Source organism: Dermacentor variabilis, chromosome 8 (genome assembly GCF_050947875.1).
Source record: "Dermacentor variabilis isolate Ectoservices chromosome 8, ASM5094787v1, whole genome shotgun sequence".
Lineage (NCBI taxonomy): Eukaryota > Metazoa > Arthropoda > Arachnida > Ixodida > Ixodidae > Dermacentor > Dermacentor variabilis.
This window is the reverse complement of record NC_134575.1, coordinates 145,147,673-145,164,718: the sequence shown is the minus strand read 5'-3', so window position 1 is coordinate 145,164,718 and position 17,046 is coordinate 145,147,673. Positions and strand designations below refer to the sequence as shown.

The following is a 17,046-nucleotide window of genomic DNA, read 5'->3' as shown; positions in this document are numbered from 1 at the left end:
ACACACAAGCAACGCACGTACGTACGTTACATACTACAATCACATGAGCAATGTTGAACAACGCGGGGTCCAGAGAACGATCACGCCGAGGACGAACACGCCACGGCGTCGCTTGGCGCCAGCATCGCGCCTTCTCAAAAATCCCTAAACGATGCAGTCCCTAGGCACCTAGGATCAGGTCACGTGAGGGATTTTTGTACGACAAATAGACGCACGCTGCAGTTCGCACGCCCGACCGACTCGTAAACAAAGCGCCAGGCTGATTGGATTGGATTGGATTGAAAACGGGGCGGTGGGTGGCGCCACCAACAGGTCGGTTGGGGCCAGCCAATGCCTCGGCCAGCGTCATCTGAGGATTTGTGCGGCTGCCTAATTGTGCATAGCTGTTGTAAGACAAACGGAACCACATATAAGTCTGTATTGTAAGCTATAGCTTGGCATAGAAAGAAATTCTATAACGCATTATCAATTTGAATCGCTTCTGCTATCTGCAGCCAGAAAAAAGCATGGCCTTCGAGATCTGAAAATGTTAACCCTTTAGAAAGCCGTTGCTGTAACGTTATTCGAACGATTTGCACTTCGGTTACCTCTCATAAAACCCGTGAATTACGCATTTCGCTGCTCCCCGTGCTACCTGCGCGGTCACTTCATTTTAACAATTTCCAGCTGTCGTTAAAATCAACTGTATAGCCTCAGACATCGTTGACGCGATCTCCGAGGGACACGTGTGTGTGCGATGTTTCAGTGCCCGTTGCAACAGTGTCACGGAAAGCATCAAATCTGCTCGTGTGGCCCAAATTACACCCCTGTCGTCCGTATCTTGCTTTCGTGTTAGCGTGTTTAATGTGCGGGGGTTGCCCTCCTGTCGCTCGTGCCTTCTGTGTTGATCGTGCTACCCACGAAGCTTCCTCGAAAAACCCACATGTCGCGGCAGCGTGCATTTGTCCTATGTGGTATATGCCAGAAATGTGCGCTGGCGTACGATGTGCTTCAACGAAGTACTACAGTGCGTTCCAGGAAATAGACGCTGCCGCTTACGCGCAATTTCTTTTCTTTTTTTTTTACCCGCCGTGCTTGCTCAGTGCCTATGTTGTTGGGCTGCTGATCACTAGGTCGCGGGATCGAATCCCGGCCTCGGCGGCCGCCTTTGCATGGGGGGCGAAATGCGACAACACTCGTGTAGTTAGAATTAGGTGCACGTTAAAGAACCCCAGGTGGTCGAAATTTCCGGAGTCCTCCACTATACGGCGTGCCTCATAATCAGAAAGTGGTTTCGGCACGTAAAACCCCATAATTTTTTTACGCGCAGTTTTCCATGTCATGATCATGTCAATCTGCACAATTTTCGGTTGGCCACTTAAAGACTAGTAACACATCCGAGAAATCAAACTGCTCGGAACAAGGCATACGCTATCGGTTTGCACTGTTTACCAAATGTGATAACGGGGTAACACGAACTTACAGTGCTCTTTAAAAAGGAAAGAAAATGACGTTGTTTTGTGCCTAGCCCGGATATATCGGAAGCGTTTCCAGAGTACTCGGCGCTCACGCTGTGTTATATCGTTTTCTTCATTTTTGTCTCTTAGACTGCCCCCAACGATGAATCGGAACCACTTCCACCAAAGGCCAAGGGTCCGAGTGTATTAATTAACTGTATCCTAATTAACAGTACCTTACTTAACGTCGTCTTCATTAACACCAATGGTCATGATTTCGACTCCCATTAATAGTCATGGGTCCGAGTGCTTTCATCAACAATATCTTAATTAACGGTACATTAATTAGCATCGCCTTCATTAACGACAAAGTTCGTGGGCACGACTCCTACACAAGATCATGGGTTCGAGTGCTTTCATTAACTATATATTAGTTAAATATGCCTTAATTAACATAACCTTTAACAACAAAGGCCGTGGGATCGAGTGCCTTAACTGACTATATTATTACCAGTACCTTAATTAACATCGCCTTCATTAACAACAAATGTCGTGAGTTCGATTCCCACACAAGGTACTGGGTGCGAGTGACTTAATTGCTAGATCCTAATTAATGTACATTAATTAGCACCATCTTCATTAACAAAGGTCGTGGGTTCGAGTGCGTCAAATAACTGTATCTTAACTGTGCCTTAATTAACATCGCCTTCATTTACACCGAAGGTCGTGGGTCCGAGTGTCTTAATTGACTGTATCTTAATTAACATTACCTCAATTAACATCGCCTTCATTAACAACAAAGGTCGTGGGTTCGATTCCCACACAAGGTAATGTGTTCGAGTGACTTGATTCCTAGGTCGTAATAACTGTGCCTTAATTAGCATCGTCATCATTAACAAAGGTCGTTGGTTCGAGTGCCTCAAATAACTGTATCTTAACTGCGCCTTAATGAACATCGCCTTCATTAGCACCAAGGGTCGCTGGTACGAGTGTCTTAGTTAACTGCATAATAATCACCTGCGCCTTAATTAACATTTATTAACAGGCTTTGATTTCCACTAAGGGTCATACGTGCGTTCGAGTGCATTAATTAAATATATATCTTCAATAACTTTCTTAATTAACGATGCCTTAATCAAATCAAAGGTCGTGGGTTCGCAGCCTTAATTACGCCAAAGGTAGTGGGTTCCACTCCCATGAAAGGTTGAGAGTTTGTAACCTCTTTGTACATCGAGTGCTCACGCCGACAATGCCGGATTCTCCGGCTCATGAGCCATTTAATGCTATCGCATTACAAAGAATTTTTCACGACTTGGCATCGTACACATTCATATATGATGTACTTTGACATTAGCAATAACACAAAAAAGCTGTATACTCCTCTCATCAGAAATCCTAAAGTGCATAGTCATTTGAGTCTCTGATGTACTTGTGATGCCAAAAAACATTAGACGATGCATTTCTTATGAATGTCTGATGTCACATTAGGAACACATAACGTCCTCTACAGAAACTCATGGTTCATTTTCATAAGGGTAACACCAACAATATTCAGGCCACTACACGATATTGTACGCGCAATGATGACGGTGGTAAGCGGTATACCTAATGATGCAAAATTTAGTCGCACAAGCTTCTAACCGCTTACTTATCACACCCGCATACAGCTCAATGACAACGCATCAATAAAGTGGCACCTTGTGGGCTGCAACGCGCGCAAAATGTGGCGCTCGCCCTCTTGTTTTTGTGAGCACTAGCACGCACGCATGCAGCGAACAACCACAAACGGAGTGATCAACGTACACGACGCGTGCGTGTATTGTTCACGGAAAGACTGCCGCGTACGTGCTGTATGCTGTAGCAGTACATTCGGCGACTGCACAACATAGCAGCACGATACAGGTGCAGTCGTAAACAGCACATTCTCGCCATCGGCCATACCATGCTGAATACGCCGGTTCTCGTCCGATCCCCGAAGCTAAGCAGCATTGGGCTCGGTCAGTACTTGGGAGGGAGACCACCTGGGAACACCGAGTGCTGATGGCACCGTTCTTTTTGCTTTTTTATTGCGTGCTTCTGTGACGTCTCGTTTTTTTTTTCATTTGCACAACGTGTGGGTGGCTGCATTTACTGTAACTTACGTTCAACTGGAGCCTGCTGGTAGAGCCAACGCCGAAGTGTAACACCAACAATATTCAGGCCACTACACGATATTGTACGCGGAATGATGACGGTGGTAAGCGGTATACGTAATGATGCAAAATTTAGTCGCACAAGCTTCTAACCGCTTACTTATCACACCCGCATACAGCTCAATGACAACGCATCAATAAAGTGGCACCTTGTGGGCTGCAACGCGCGCAAAATGTGGCGCTCGCCCTCTTGTTTTTGTGAGCACTAGCACGCACGCATGCAGCGAACAACCACAAACGGAGTGATGAACGTACACGACGCGTGCGTGTATTGTTCACGGAAAGACTCCCGCGTACGTGCTGTATGCTGTAGTAATACAATCGGCGACTGCACAACATAGCAGCACGATACAGGTGCAGTCGTAAGCAGCACATTCTCGCCATCGGCCATACCATGCTGAATACGCCGGTTCTCTTCCGATCCCCGAAGCTAAGCAGCATTGGGCTCGGTCAGTACTTGGGAGGGAGACCACCTGGGAACACCGATTGCTGATGGCACCGTTCTTTTTGCTTTTTTATTGCGTGCTTCTGTGACGTCTCGTTTTTTTTTTCATTTGCACAACGTGTGGGTGGCTGCATTTACTGTAACTTACGTTCAATAATAATAATAATAATAATATTTGGGGTTTTACGTGCCAAAACCACTTTCTGATTATGAGGCACGCCGTAGTGGAGGACTCCGGAAATTTTGACCACCTGAGGTTCTTTAACGTGCACCTAAATCTAAGCACACGGGTGTTTTCGCATTTCGCCCCCATCGAAATGCGGCCGCCGTGGCCGGGATTCGATCCCGCGACCTCGTGCTCAGCAGCCCAACACCATAGCCACTGAGCAACCACGGCGGGTAACTTACGTTCAACTGGAGCCTGCTGGTAGAGCCAACGCCGAAGTGTAACACCAACAATATTCAGGCCACTACACGATATTGTACGCGGAATGATGACGGTGGTAAGCGGTATACGTAATGATGCAAAATTTAGTCGCACAAGCTTCTAACCGCTTACTTATCACACCCGCATACAGCTCAATGACAACGCATCAATAAAGTGGCACCTTGTGGGCTGCAACGCGCGCAAAATCTGGCGCTCGCCCTCTTGTTTTTGTGAGCACTAGCACGCACGCATGCAGCGAACAACCACAAACGGAGTGATCAACGTACACGACGCGTGTATTGTTCACGGAAAGACTCCCGCGTACGTGCTGTATGCTGTAGCAATACCTTCGGCGACTGCACAACCTAGCAGCACGATACAGGTGCAGTCGTAAACAGCACATTCTCGCCATCGGCCATACCATGCTTTCTGCTTCCGGCAGCCGAGCTGAGCGGTCAGCAGAATCATGGGCTCCAGTGGAGCAGCGACAGCGGCTACTTTTGGCCGCGGAAACAGGCTGAGTGACGATAAGGAATATGCCTTTATTTTGCCGCAACTGCCTAAAGGACAAGTGGTGATTAACACCGTATTTTTGCACGGTGATGTTCGCGCCAGACCTTACAAGGTCGAGGATTTTAGAGACGCCCTACTGCCGACGGGACTCTTGCCTGACGTGGTATGCATAGGGGCGTACCAGATCAACCACGTCTGGGGAGTGACCCTCAGCGACGCGACTGCCACAAGAAGGATGCTGGACCTTAAGGAACTACAAGTTAAGGGACGACGGTGCGTCATCGTTGACCCGCAGGACCAGCAAGTGAAGATTAGGCTTCACTGGTTGCTGTACGGCGTTGCCGACGCGGACGTCCGGACGGCGTTCGCGGCTTTCGGCAAGGTGGAGGAGGTGAGCCGTGAGCGGTGGCGCGTGGACGGCATGGGGACCAAGACCTCAACGACCAGGACCGTCCTCCTCAAACTGAAGGGCAGCGTGAAGGTTGAGGACCTTCCTCATCAAATCCGCGTCGGCGTTGAGTTGGCCTTGGTCGTCGTTGCCGGTCGACCGATGCAGTGCCTGCGCTGTCACGGCACGGGACACGTCCGCCAAGAGTGCGGAGTCCCCCGCTGTTCCCGGTGCAGACGTTTCGGCCACTTTGACGCGGACTGCGTGAAGTCTTATGCCGCTGTGACAGGCTCACCAGCTATTGACGTGGCGGCAGAGCACGTGATGGACGTGGCCGAGGCGGAGGATGCGGCTAAAGGAACCGGTGACACGGTCTCGACAGCTACAACTAGTGGGTCGACGACTCTGGAAGTGGACGGAAAGGCGGCTGAGGCTACCCAGAAACCGAGTAAGGCGGAACAGGTCGCTACGACTGAGGGGCAGGCGACGGGAAGCGTCAGTGAAGACGCACCTGACGACGCGACCGCAATGCAACAGGACGAGGGCGTCACCGACGACGACCGTACTGGGGCTCTTGCTGCCTCCGTCAAGCGCACCCACGATCAGACGAAGGACCGCGAGGATCGGGCACCCAGCACCAGTGAGGGACCACCGACGAAGACGCCTCATGGGAGGCGGATGGGCTACAAGCCAAAGCCCAATGTACCGCCTGAAAGGAAGCCTGCCGACAAAGCGGCCACGTCTAAGGACACCAACAAACCGGGAGGTCCCGGAGGCGGCTAGCCGATGGCTAGTCGTGAGCGGTAAGCACCATGCTCCGGGCCTACTTTACTTTTCGTTTAGATCAAGATGGCTCAAATACCGTCCCTGAGGATTGCCACATTAAACGTGAGAGGGCTGGCGGCTAGTCGTAGGCAAAGTCAGGTCCTACGTTTGGTCACTGACCACGACATAGACGTACTAGCCGTCCAGGAAACTAAGGTTGAAGGAGAGGAGGAGACCGGGAGCATGGTGCGACGTTTCACGACTAGGTATTTTGCGGTGGTTAGCCATGCTGTAGGCACGGCTGGAGGGTGCGTTCTTCTTGTGAAGAAGCTGCCTGGACTGCAGATTCAGAGCATTTTTTCGTGTCAGTCAGGAAGGATTGTTCTTTGTGATATTGTTATGGGTGATTCAGAGTTCCGCATCATATGCGTATATGCGCCGAATTCAGTAGATGAGCGCGCCCGTTTTTTTTCGAACCTTTCACGATATGTTTGTTGTAATATGCGCGTGATGATGTTAGGGGACTTTAATTGTGTGTTGAGTGCTGGAGACAGAGTCAATAATGCAGGTGTGCGTGACCGAAGCAGTGAAGTGTTATCAAATTTAATTAATGAAAATGAACTCGATGATGTTTATGAATGTCTGGAAGGGGGGCGTCAAGTGACTTTTACACGTTTTCAGGGCAGCAGCCATGCGCGTTTGGACCGAATGTACATTTCATTGGATATGATTCCAAGATGCCACGGTTACTGTGTAGTACCAGTGTCGTTTTCAGATCACTGCCTTGTGAAATGTAACGTAGGTATAATGAAAAAGCGACATGCATTTAAGTGGGATATGTGGAAACTGAATGCCTTGTTACTAAATGACCAGCCCTTTTTACAGGTAGTACGGGATGCGATTAATGAAGTTCAATGTGATGCTGCGGGAACAATCGTCGAGAAGTGGGAATGTTTTAAAGAAAAGATTAAAATGAAAGCAATAGAAAGATCTAGTTGTAAAAAATTCGAGAAGGAAATGAAAGAAAAGGGTTTCAGAACACTGCTTGGGCAGCTGCTAACGCTTGAGTGCAAAGAGCCTGGTGCGTACAAAGACGATGTGCGAAACGTCAAAGAAAAACTTGAACTGTTTGACAAGGAACGCTATCAAGGAGCCATCGTGCGAGCACGAGCGGATGCACTAGCGGCAGGGGAGACGCCCACTAAAAGGGCGCTGGGTCTTGAGAAGGCGTATGGACGAAGAAACCATGTCGAGCAGATTTTAGTGAATGGGAATGTCGTTGAAGACAGTGATGGCATTCAGCGCGCCTTCTTTGAGTACTATCACTCGCTCTTCGCATTTCAGGAAGCGAATGTTGAGGGTTTTAAAGCAGGTTTTCTGCATCGCATGCCACGTTTGAGCGATGACGTAAAAAAGCGATTAGAGGAAAAAATAAGGGAGAGAGAAGTCGAAAAGGCAATCGACGATTTGAACTTGGGTAAATCACCGGGACCTGATGGACTCAGCGCGGGTCTATATAAAGCTTTTAAAAGAGAGCTGGCGCCTTTGCTTGCGCATGTATTTAATGACGCATACGAAAAGAAATCATTACCACCTTCCTTTGGAAAAACGCACACCATTCTAATACCGAAGAGCGATCAAATAGACAAACTCAGATTTGTGTCATCCTACAGACCGATTTCACTACCAAACGTCGATTATAAAATATTTATGAAGGTATTAGCTAGCAGGCTTCAAGGCGTCATCAAGGAAATAGTCGCAGACCATCAAACTTGTGGCATCAAAGGGCGATCTATTTTTTCAAACATCCATAAGATGCGATGTGTGCTCGAGTGCTGTGACGTCATCGGTGGCCGTGTTGCAGTACTTCAGCTCGACCTAGAGAAAGCGTTCGATTGTGTCGCTCACGTTATTTTGTTTGCCATCTTAGATCATGTTAATGTCGGTTCCATCATCACTGAGGGCGTGGCCTTGGCGTACCAGAACTGTACAACAAGATTAATTGTTAACAAGTGTCTGGGGGCCCCCATTAACATCAGGCGTTCAGTGCGCCAAGGCTGCCCCCTCAGTCCGCTATTATTTGCTATCTACGTAGAAGCAATGTGTGTAGCAATTAATGAAAATGACGGAATACGTGGTTTCAGATTGGCAGCGACCGAAGTGAAGTTGCTCGCATATGCAGATGACATTGCAGTGTGTTGCACTGACAAACCAAGTGTAACGGAAACCATATCTTTAGTACAACATTTCTGCGCCGTAACGGGTAGCAGAGTAAACTGGGGCAAATCGCTAGGCCTGTGGCACGGGGACTGGTTTTCTGCACCCGACTATTTCGCGAACGTGAACTGGGTGAAAACTCCGACCAGGTATCTGGGTGTTCCCCTCGACAGGTATAATAGCAGCGACGAATACTGGAGGAACCAAACCAAGGAACTGAAAGAAAAAGTAGACAAATGGAAAAGTACTAACCTGTCCATTTTTGCAAGAGCGACAATTTGTAACGTGTTTTTTATTACTAAGTTATATTACGTCTTGCAAACGCTGTATTGTTCTAGAGTAAATGTGCAAAGGCTGCACAGAGTGTTCGCAGTTTTCATCTGGGGATCAACATGGGAAAGGTGCAGCCGAACAAATTTGTTCAGAAGAGTGAAGGATGGGGGTGTGGGCCTGGCGCATCTTTTTGTTCGTCAAGTTGTAAACCGATTTTTGTTTTTTCGCGATGTTCGCGATCCTTTTCTGCGCGCCGTATGTCAACTAAGGTTGAGTAACGCTTTGCCGGCACATGTTGTTAGCACGGCAAATTTGACTGGAACTCTGCGTGGTTATTTCAAGGAAGTTGTTGACAGTGTACGCTTCCTTTCTGTTCGTTTTACAAATGATTACCTTTGTGATGTGAAAAGGAAAACATTGTATAGAGATGTATGCGACATTGTTTTCCCAGTGCCCTTATACAGAGCCATATACAGTGGAGGGCCAGGACAGGATGTACTTAAAAGAGTAAAACAGATGCAGGTGCCACCAGGGGTAAAGACCTTCTTCTTTAAGCTACACACAGGAACGCTCTCCGTGAAGACGTTTCTGGAGGAACGGGGTTGTCTCGTACCTTGGGGGTCGCACTGCTTGATATGCAAGAAGCCCGAAAATATAGATCACGTTTTCCTACATTGCTGGGCGGCAGTTTTCTTCTGGGACGTCTTAAAGCGAACCCTGAAGAAAGAGCTGCCGGTGGACCCCCAAGGTATCAGGTATCTGGCCATTAAAGATGACGACGGGGTTCCCTATGACTTTGTTATGTTAAATGCTCTACACTGTATATGGCGGGCTCGTATGGCAGGGTACCATTGCGATCCTGATGCTAGGCCAGCTCGTGCTTACTTCAAGGAATGTATGTCGCGATTTATTGAAATCCATAAAATACAAGAATGTGTACCGGATTGGCTGTCGAGGCTAGAACCCCTGACAGCCATGAAGGAATTTTAGAATGACAAAGCCAGTCCAATATGGACAGACGGCTTTATTGTGCGGTTTCTTTCCTTACGCACCTTCCGTTTTTTTTTCCTCCTCCAACGATTGGAATTTGTGATACACAAGTGTGTGCTAACTGTACCGTCTGAGTAATGTCGAAGACCGGCAATAAAAAAAAAAAAAAAAAACGGGCATACCATGCTGAATACGCCGGTTCTCGTCCGATCCCCGAAGCTAAGCAGCATTGGGCTCGGTCAGTACATGGGAGGGAGACCACCTGGGAACACCGAGTGCTGATCGCACCGTTCTTTTTGCTTTTTTATTGCGTGCTTCTGTGACGTCTTGTTTTTTTTTTTCATTTGACAACGTGTGGGTGGTTGCATTTACTGTAACTTACGTTCAACTGGAGCCTGCTGGTAGAGCCAACGCCGAAGTGTAACACCAACAATATTCAGGCCACTACACGATATTGTACGCGGAATGATGACGGTGGTAAGCGGTATACGTAATGGTGCAAAATTTAGTCGCACAAGCTTCTAACCGCTTACTTATCACACCCGCTCGCATACAGCTCAATGAGAACGCATCAATAAAGTGGCACCTTGTGGGCTGCAACGCGCGCAGAATGTGGCGCTCGCCCTCTTGTTTTTGTGAGCACTAGCACGCACGCATGCAGCGAACAACCACAAACGGAGTGATCAACGTACACGACGCGTGCGTGTATTGTTCACGGAAAGACTGCCGCGTACGTGCTGTATGCTGTAGCAATACCTTCGGCGACTGCACAACATAGCAGCACGATACAGGTGCAGTCGTAAACAGCACATTCTCGCCATCGGCCATACCATGCTGGATACGCCGGTTCTCGTCCGATCCCCGAAGCTAAGCAGCATTGGGCTCGGCCAGTACTTGGGAGGGAGACCACCTGGGAACACCGAGTGCTGATGGCACCATTCTTTTTGCTTTTTTATTGCGTGCTTCTGTGACGTCTTGTTTTTTTTTCATTTGCACAACGTGTGGGTGGTTGCATTTACTGTAACTTACGTTCAACTGGAGCCTGCTGGTAGAGCCAACGCCGAAGTGTAACACCAAGAATATTCAGGCCACTACACGATATTGTACGCGGAATGATGACGGTGGTAAGCGGTATACGTAATGATACAAAATTTAGTTGCACAAGCTTCTAACCGCTTACTTATCACACCCGCATACAGCTCAATGACAACGCATCAATAAAGTGGCACCTTGTGGGTTGCAACGCGCGGAAAATGTGGCGCTCGCCCTCTTGTTTTTGTGAGCACTAGCACGCACGCATGCAGCGAACAACCACAAACGGAGTGATCAACGTACACGACGCGTGCGTATATTGTTCACGGAAAGACTGCCGCGTACGTGCTGTATGCTGTAGCAATACATTCGGTGAGTGCACAACATAGCAGCACGATGCAGGTGCAGTCGTAAACAGCACATTCTCGCCATCGGCCATACCATGCTGAATACGCCGGTTCTCGTCCTGTCCCCGAAGCTAAGCAGCATTGGGCTCGGTCAGTACTTGGGAGGGAGACCACCTGGGAACACCGAGTGCTGATGGCACCGTTCTTTTTGCTTTTTTATTGCGTGCTTCTGTGACGTCTTGTTTTTTTTTTCATTTGCACAACGTGTGGGTGGTTGCATTTACTGTAACTTACGTTCAACTGGAGCCTGCTGGTAGAGCCAACGCCGAAGTGTAACACCAACAATATTCAGGCCACTACACGATATTGTACGCGGAATGATGACGGTGGTAAGCGGTATACGTAATGATGCAAAATTTAGTCGCACAAGCTTCTAACCGCTTACTTATCACACCCGCATACAGCTCAATGACAACGCATCAATAAAGTGGCACCTTGTGGGCTGCAACGCGCGCAAAATGTGGCGCTCGCCCTCTTGTTTTTGTGAGGACTAGCACGCACGCATGCAGCGAACAACCACAAACGGAGTGATCAACGTACACGACGCGTCCGTGTATTGTTCACGGAAAGACTGCCGCGTACGTGCTGTATGCTGTAGCAATACATTCGGTGACTGCACAACATAGCAGCACGATACAGGTGCAGTCGTAAACAGCACAATCTCGCCATCGGCCATACCATGCTGAATACGCCGGTTCTCGTCCGATCCCCGAAGCTAAGCAGCATTGGGCTCGGTCAGTACTTGGGAGGGAGACCACCTGGGAACACCGAGTGCTGATGGCACCGTTCTTTTTGCTTTCTTATTGCGTGCTTCTGTGACGTCTTGTTTTTTTTTTTCATTTGCACAACGTGTGGGTGGTTGCATTTACTGTAACTTACGTTCAACTGGAGCCTGCTGGTAGAGCCAGCGCCGAAGTGTAACACCAACAATATTCAGGCCACTACACGATATTGTACGCGGAATGATGACGGTGGTAAGCGGTATACGTAATGATGCAAAATTTAGTCGCACAAGCTTCTAACCGCTTACTTATCACACCCGCATACAGCTCGATGACAACGCATCAATAAAGTGGCACCTTGTTGGCTGCAACGCGCGCAAAATGTGGCGCTCGCCCTCTTGTTTTTGTGAGCACTAGCACGCACGCATGCAGCGAACAACCACAAACGGAGTGATGAACGTACACGACGCGTGCGTGTATTGTTCACGGAAAGACTGCCGCGTACGTGCTGTACACTGTAGCAATACATTCGGCGACTGCACAACATAGCAGCACGATACAGGTGCAGTCGTAAACAGCACATTCTCGCCATCGGCCATACCATGCTGAATACGCCGGTTCTCGTCCGATCCCCGAAGCTAAGCAGCATTGGGCTCGGTCAGTACTTGGGAGGGAGACCACCTGGGAACACCGAGTGCTGATGGGACCGTTCTTTTTGCTTTTTTATTGCGTGCTTCTGTGACGTCTTGTTTTTTCTTTTTTTCATTTGCACAACGGGTGGGTGGTTGCATTTACTGTAACTTACGTTCAACTGGAGCCTGTTGGTAGAGCCAACGCCGAAGTGTAACACCAACAATATTCAGGCCACTACAGTGCGCGGAATGATGACGGTGGTAAGCGGTATACGTAATGATGCAAAATTTAGTCGCACAAGCTTCTAACCGCTTACTTATCACACCCGCATACAGCTCAATGACAACGCATCAATAAAGTGGCACCGTGTGGGCTGGAACGCGCGTAAAATGTGGCGCTCGCCCTCTTGTTTTTGTGAGCACTATCACGCACGCATGCAGCGAACAACCACAAACCGAGTGATCAACGTACACGACGCGTGCGTGTATTGTTCACTGAAAGACTGCCGCGTACGTGCTGTATGCTGTAGCAATACATTCGGCGACTGCACAACATAGCAGCACGATACAGGTGCAGTCGTAAACAGCACATTCTCGCCATCGGCCATGCCATGCTGAATACGCCGGTTCTCGTCCAATCCCCGAAGCTAAGCAGCATTGGGCTCGGTCAGTACTTGGGAGGGAGACCACCTGGGAACACCGAGCGCTGATGGCGCCGTTCTTTTTGCTTTTTTATTGCGTGCTTCTGTGACGTCTTGTTTTTTCTTTTTTTCATTTGCACAACGTGTGGGTGTTTGCATTTACTGTAACTTACGTTCAACTCGAGCCTGCTGGTAGAGCCAACGCCGAAGTGTAACACCAACAATATTCAGGCCACTACACGATATTGTACGCGGAAAGTTGACGGTGGTAAGCGGTATACGTAATGATGCAAAATTTAGCAGCACAAGGTTCTAACCGCTTACTTATCACACCCGCATACAGCTCAATGACAACGCATCAATAAAGTGGCACCTTGTGGGCTGCAACGCGCGCAAAATGTGGCGCTCGCCCTCTTGTTTTTGTGAGCAATAGCACGCACGCATGCAGCGAACAACCACAAACGGAGTGATCAACGTACACGACGCGTGCGTGTATTGTTCACGGAAAGACTGCCGCGTACGTGCTGTATGCTGTAGCAATACATTGGGCGACTGCACAACATAGCAGCACGATACAGGTGCAGTCGTAAACATCACATTCTCGCCATCGGCCATGCCATGCTGCATACGCCGGTTCTCGTCCGATCCCCGAAGCTAAGCAGCATTGGGCTCGGTCAGTACTTGGGAGGTAGACCACCTGGGGACACCGAGTGCTGATGGCACCGTTCTTTTTGCTTTTTTATTGCGTGCTTCTGTGACGTCTTGTTTTTTTTTTTCATTTGCACAACGTGTGGGTGGTTGCATTTACTGCAACTTACGTTCAACTGGAGCCTGCTGGTAGAGCCAACGCCGAAGTGTAATACCAACAATATTCAGGCCACTACACGATATTGTACGCGGAATGATGACGGTGGTAAGCGGTATACGTAATGATGCAAAATTTAGTCGCACAAGCTTCTAACCGCTTACTTATCACACCCGCATACAGCTCAATGACAACGCATCAATAAAGTGGCACCTTGTGGGTTGCAACGCGCGCAAAATGTGGCGCTCGCCCTCTTGTTTTTGTGAGCACTAGCACGCACGCATGCAGCGAACAACCACAAACGGAGTGATCAACGTACACGACGCGTGCGTGTATTGTTCACGGAAAGACTGCCGCGTACGTGCTGTATGCTGTAGCAATACATTGGGCGACTGCACAACATAGCAGCACGATACAGGTGCAGTCGTAAACAGCACATTCTCGCCATCGGCCATACCATGCTGAATACGCCGGTTCTCGTCCGATCCCCGAAGCTAAGCAGCATTAGGCTCGGTCAGTACTTGGGAGGGAGACCACCTGGGAACACCGAGTGCTGATGGCGCCGTTCTTTTTGCTTTTTTATTGCGTGCTTCTGTGACGTCTTTTTTTTTTCATTTGCACAACGTGTGGGTGGTTGCATTTACTGTAACTTACGTTCAACTGGAGCCTGCTGGTAGAGCCAACGCCGAAGTGTAACACCAACAATATTCAGGCCACTACACGATATTGTACGCGGAATGATGACGGTGGTAAGCGGTATACGTAATGATGCAAAATTTAGTCGCACAAGCTTCTAACCGCTTACTTATCACACCCGCATACAGCTCAATGACAACGCATCAATAAAGTGGCACCTTATGGGCTGGAACGCGCGCAAAATGTGGCGCTCGCCCTCTTGTTTTTGTGAGCACTAGCACGCACGCATGCAGCGAACAACCACAAACGGAGTGATCAACGTACACGACGCGTGCGTGTATTGTTCACGGAAAGACCGCCGCGTACGGGCTGTATGCTGTAGCAATACATTCGGCGACTGCACAACATAGCAGCACGATACAGGTGCAGTCGTAAACAGCACATTCTCGCCATCGGCCATGCCATGCTGAATACGCCGGTTCTCGTCCGATCCCCGAAGCTAAGCAGCATTGGGCTCGGCCAGTACTTGGAAGGGAGACCACCTGGGGACACCGAGTGCTGATGGCACCGTTGTTTTTGCTTTTTTATTGCGTGCTTCTGTGACGTCTTGTTTTTTTTTTCATTTGCACAACGTGTGGGTGGTTGCATTTACTGTAACTTACGTTCAACTGGAGCCTGCTGGTAGAGCCAACGCCGAAGTGTAACACCAACAATATTCAGGCCACTACACGATATTGTACGCGGAATCATGACGGTGGTAAGCGGTATACGTAATGATGCAAAATTTAGTCGCACAAGCTTCTAACCGCTTACTTATCACACCCGCATACAGCTCAATGACAACGCATCAATAAAGTGGCACCTTGTGGGCTGCAACGCGCGCAAAATGTGGCGCTCGCCCTCTTGTTTTTGTGAGCACTAGCACGCACGCATGCAGCGAACAACTACAAACGGAGTGATCAACGTACACGACGCGTGCGTGTATTGTTCACGGAAAGACTGCCGCGTACGTGCTGTATGCTGTAGCAATACATTGGGCGACTGCACAACATAGCAGCACGATACAGGTGCAGTCGTAAACATCACATTCTCGCCATCGGCCATGCCATGCTGAATACGCCGATTCTCGTCCGATCGCCGAAGCTAAGCAGCATTGGGCTCGGTCAGTACTTGGAAGGGAGACCACCTGGGGACACCGAGTGCTGATGGCACCGTTCTTTTTGCTTTTTTATTGCGTGCTTCTGTGACGTCTTGTTTTTTTTTTTTCATTTGCACAACGTGTGGGTGGTTGCATTTACTGCAACTTACGTTCAACTGGAGCCTGCTGGTAGAGCCAACGCCGAAGTGTAACACCAACAATATTCAGGCCACTACACGATATTGTACGCGGAATGATGACGGTGGTAAGCGGTATACGTAATGATGCAAAATTTAGTCGCACAAGCTTCTAACCGCTTACTTATCACACCCGCATACAGCTCAATGACAACGCATCAATAAAGTGGCACCTTGTGGGTTGCAACGCGCGCAAAATGTGGCGCTCGCCCTCTTGTTTTTGTGAGCACTAGCACGCACGCTTGCAGCGAACAACCACAAACGGAGTGATCAACGTACACGACGCGTGCGTGTATTGTTCACGGAAAGACTGCCGCGTACGTGCTGTATGCTGTAGCAATACATTGGGCGACTGCACAACATAGCAGCATGATACAGGTGCAGTCGTAAACAGCACATTCTCGCCATCGGCCATACCATGCTGAATACGCCGGTTCTCGTCCGATCCCCGAAGCTAAGCAGCATTGGGCTCGGTCAGTACTTGGGAGGGAGACCACCTGGGAACACCGAGTGCTGATGGCGCCGTTCTTTTTGCTTTTTTATTGCGTGCTTCTGTGACGTCTTGTTTTTTTTTTCATTTGCACAACGTGTGGGTGGTTGCATTTACTGTAACTTACGTTCAACTGGAGCCTGCTGGTAGAGCCAACGCCGAAGTGTAACACCAACAATATTCAGGCCACTACACGATATTGTACGCGGAATGATGACGGTGGTAAGCGGTATACGTAATGATGCAAAATTTAGTCGCACAAGCTTCTAACCGCTTACTTATCACACCCGCATACAGCTCAATGACAACGCATCAATAAAGTGGCACCTTATGGGCTGGAACGCGCGCAAAATGTGGCGCTCGCCCTCTTGTTTTTGTGAGCACTAGCACGCACGCATGCAGCGAACAACCACAAACGGAGTGATCAACGTACACGACGCGTGCGTGTATTGTTCACGGAAAGACTGCCGCGTACGTGCTGTATGCTGTAGCAATACATTGGGCGACTGAACAACATAGCAGCACGATACAGGTGCAGTCGTAAACAGCACATTCTCGCCATCGGCCATACCATGCTGAATACGCCGGTTCTCGTCCGATCCCCGAAGCTAAGCAGCATTGGGCTCGGTCAGTACTTGGGAGGGAGACCACCTGGGAACACCGAGTGCTGATGGCACCGTTCTTTTTGCATTTTATTGCG

The 17,046-nt window shown here is 49.0% G+C and overlaps 5 non-coding genes and 9 pseudogenes across 5 annotated transcripts; all 14 read left to right on the top strand.

Moving 5' to 3' along the window:
* The first annotated feature begins 3,363 nt into the window (after positions 1-3,363).
* LOC142591699 (5S ribosomal RNA) lies at positions 3,364-3,482 on the top strand. The gene has a single exon (XR_012830490.1). It is a non-coding gene; the product is annotated as a 5S ribosomal RNA (ribosomal RNA).
* Positions 3,483-4,007: 525 nt separating this feature from the next.
* On the top strand, positions 4,008-4,126 carry LOC142592118 (5S ribosomal RNA; annotated as a pseudogene).
* A 5,688-nt stretch (positions 4,127-9,814) lies between these two features.
* Positions 9,815-9,933, top strand: LOC142591721 (5S ribosomal RNA; annotated as a pseudogene).
* A 529-nt stretch (positions 9,934-10,462) lies between these two features.
* On the top strand, positions 10,463-10,581 carry LOC142591856 (5S ribosomal RNA). Its single transcript, XR_012830582.1, has one exon. It is a non-coding gene; the product is annotated as a 5S ribosomal RNA (ribosomal RNA).
* A 524-nt stretch (positions 10,582-11,105) lies between these two features.
* LOC142592222 (5S ribosomal RNA) lies at positions 11,106-11,224 on the top strand (annotated as a pseudogene).
* A 525-nt stretch (positions 11,225-11,749) lies between these two features.
* On the top strand, positions 11,750-11,868 carry LOC142591688 (5S ribosomal RNA). The gene has a single exon (XR_012830489.1). It is a non-coding gene; the product is annotated as a 5S ribosomal RNA (ribosomal RNA).
* Positions 11,869-12,394: 526 nt separating this feature from the next.
* Positions 12,395-12,513, top strand: LOC142591961 (5S ribosomal RNA; annotated as a pseudogene).
* A 522-nt stretch (positions 12,514-13,035) lies between these two features.
* On the top strand, positions 13,036-13,154 carry LOC142592254 (5S ribosomal RNA; annotated as a pseudogene).
* A 529-nt stretch (positions 13,155-13,683) lies between these two features.
* On the top strand, positions 13,684-13,802 carry LOC142592277 (5S ribosomal RNA; annotated as a pseudogene).
* A 526-nt stretch (positions 13,803-14,328) lies between these two features.
* Positions 14,329-14,447, top strand: LOC142592024 (5S ribosomal RNA; annotated as a pseudogene).
* A 522-nt stretch (positions 14,448-14,969) lies between these two features.
* On the top strand, positions 14,970-15,088 carry LOC142592105 (5S ribosomal RNA; annotated as a pseudogene).
* Positions 15,089-15,613: 525 nt separating this feature from the next.
* On the top strand, positions 15,614-15,732 carry LOC142592227 (5S ribosomal RNA; annotated as a pseudogene).
* A 527-nt stretch (positions 15,733-16,259) lies between these two features.
* LOC142591852 (5S ribosomal RNA) lies at positions 16,260-16,378 on the top strand. The gene has a single exon (XR_012830578.1). It is a non-coding gene; the product is annotated as a 5S ribosomal RNA (ribosomal RNA).
* Positions 16,379-16,903: 525 nt separating this feature from the next.
* Positions 16,904-17,022, top strand: LOC142591676 (5S ribosomal RNA). Its single transcript, XR_012830488.1, has one exon. It is a non-coding gene; the product is annotated as a 5S ribosomal RNA (ribosomal RNA).
* Positions 17,023-17,046: the final 24 nt, after the last annotated feature.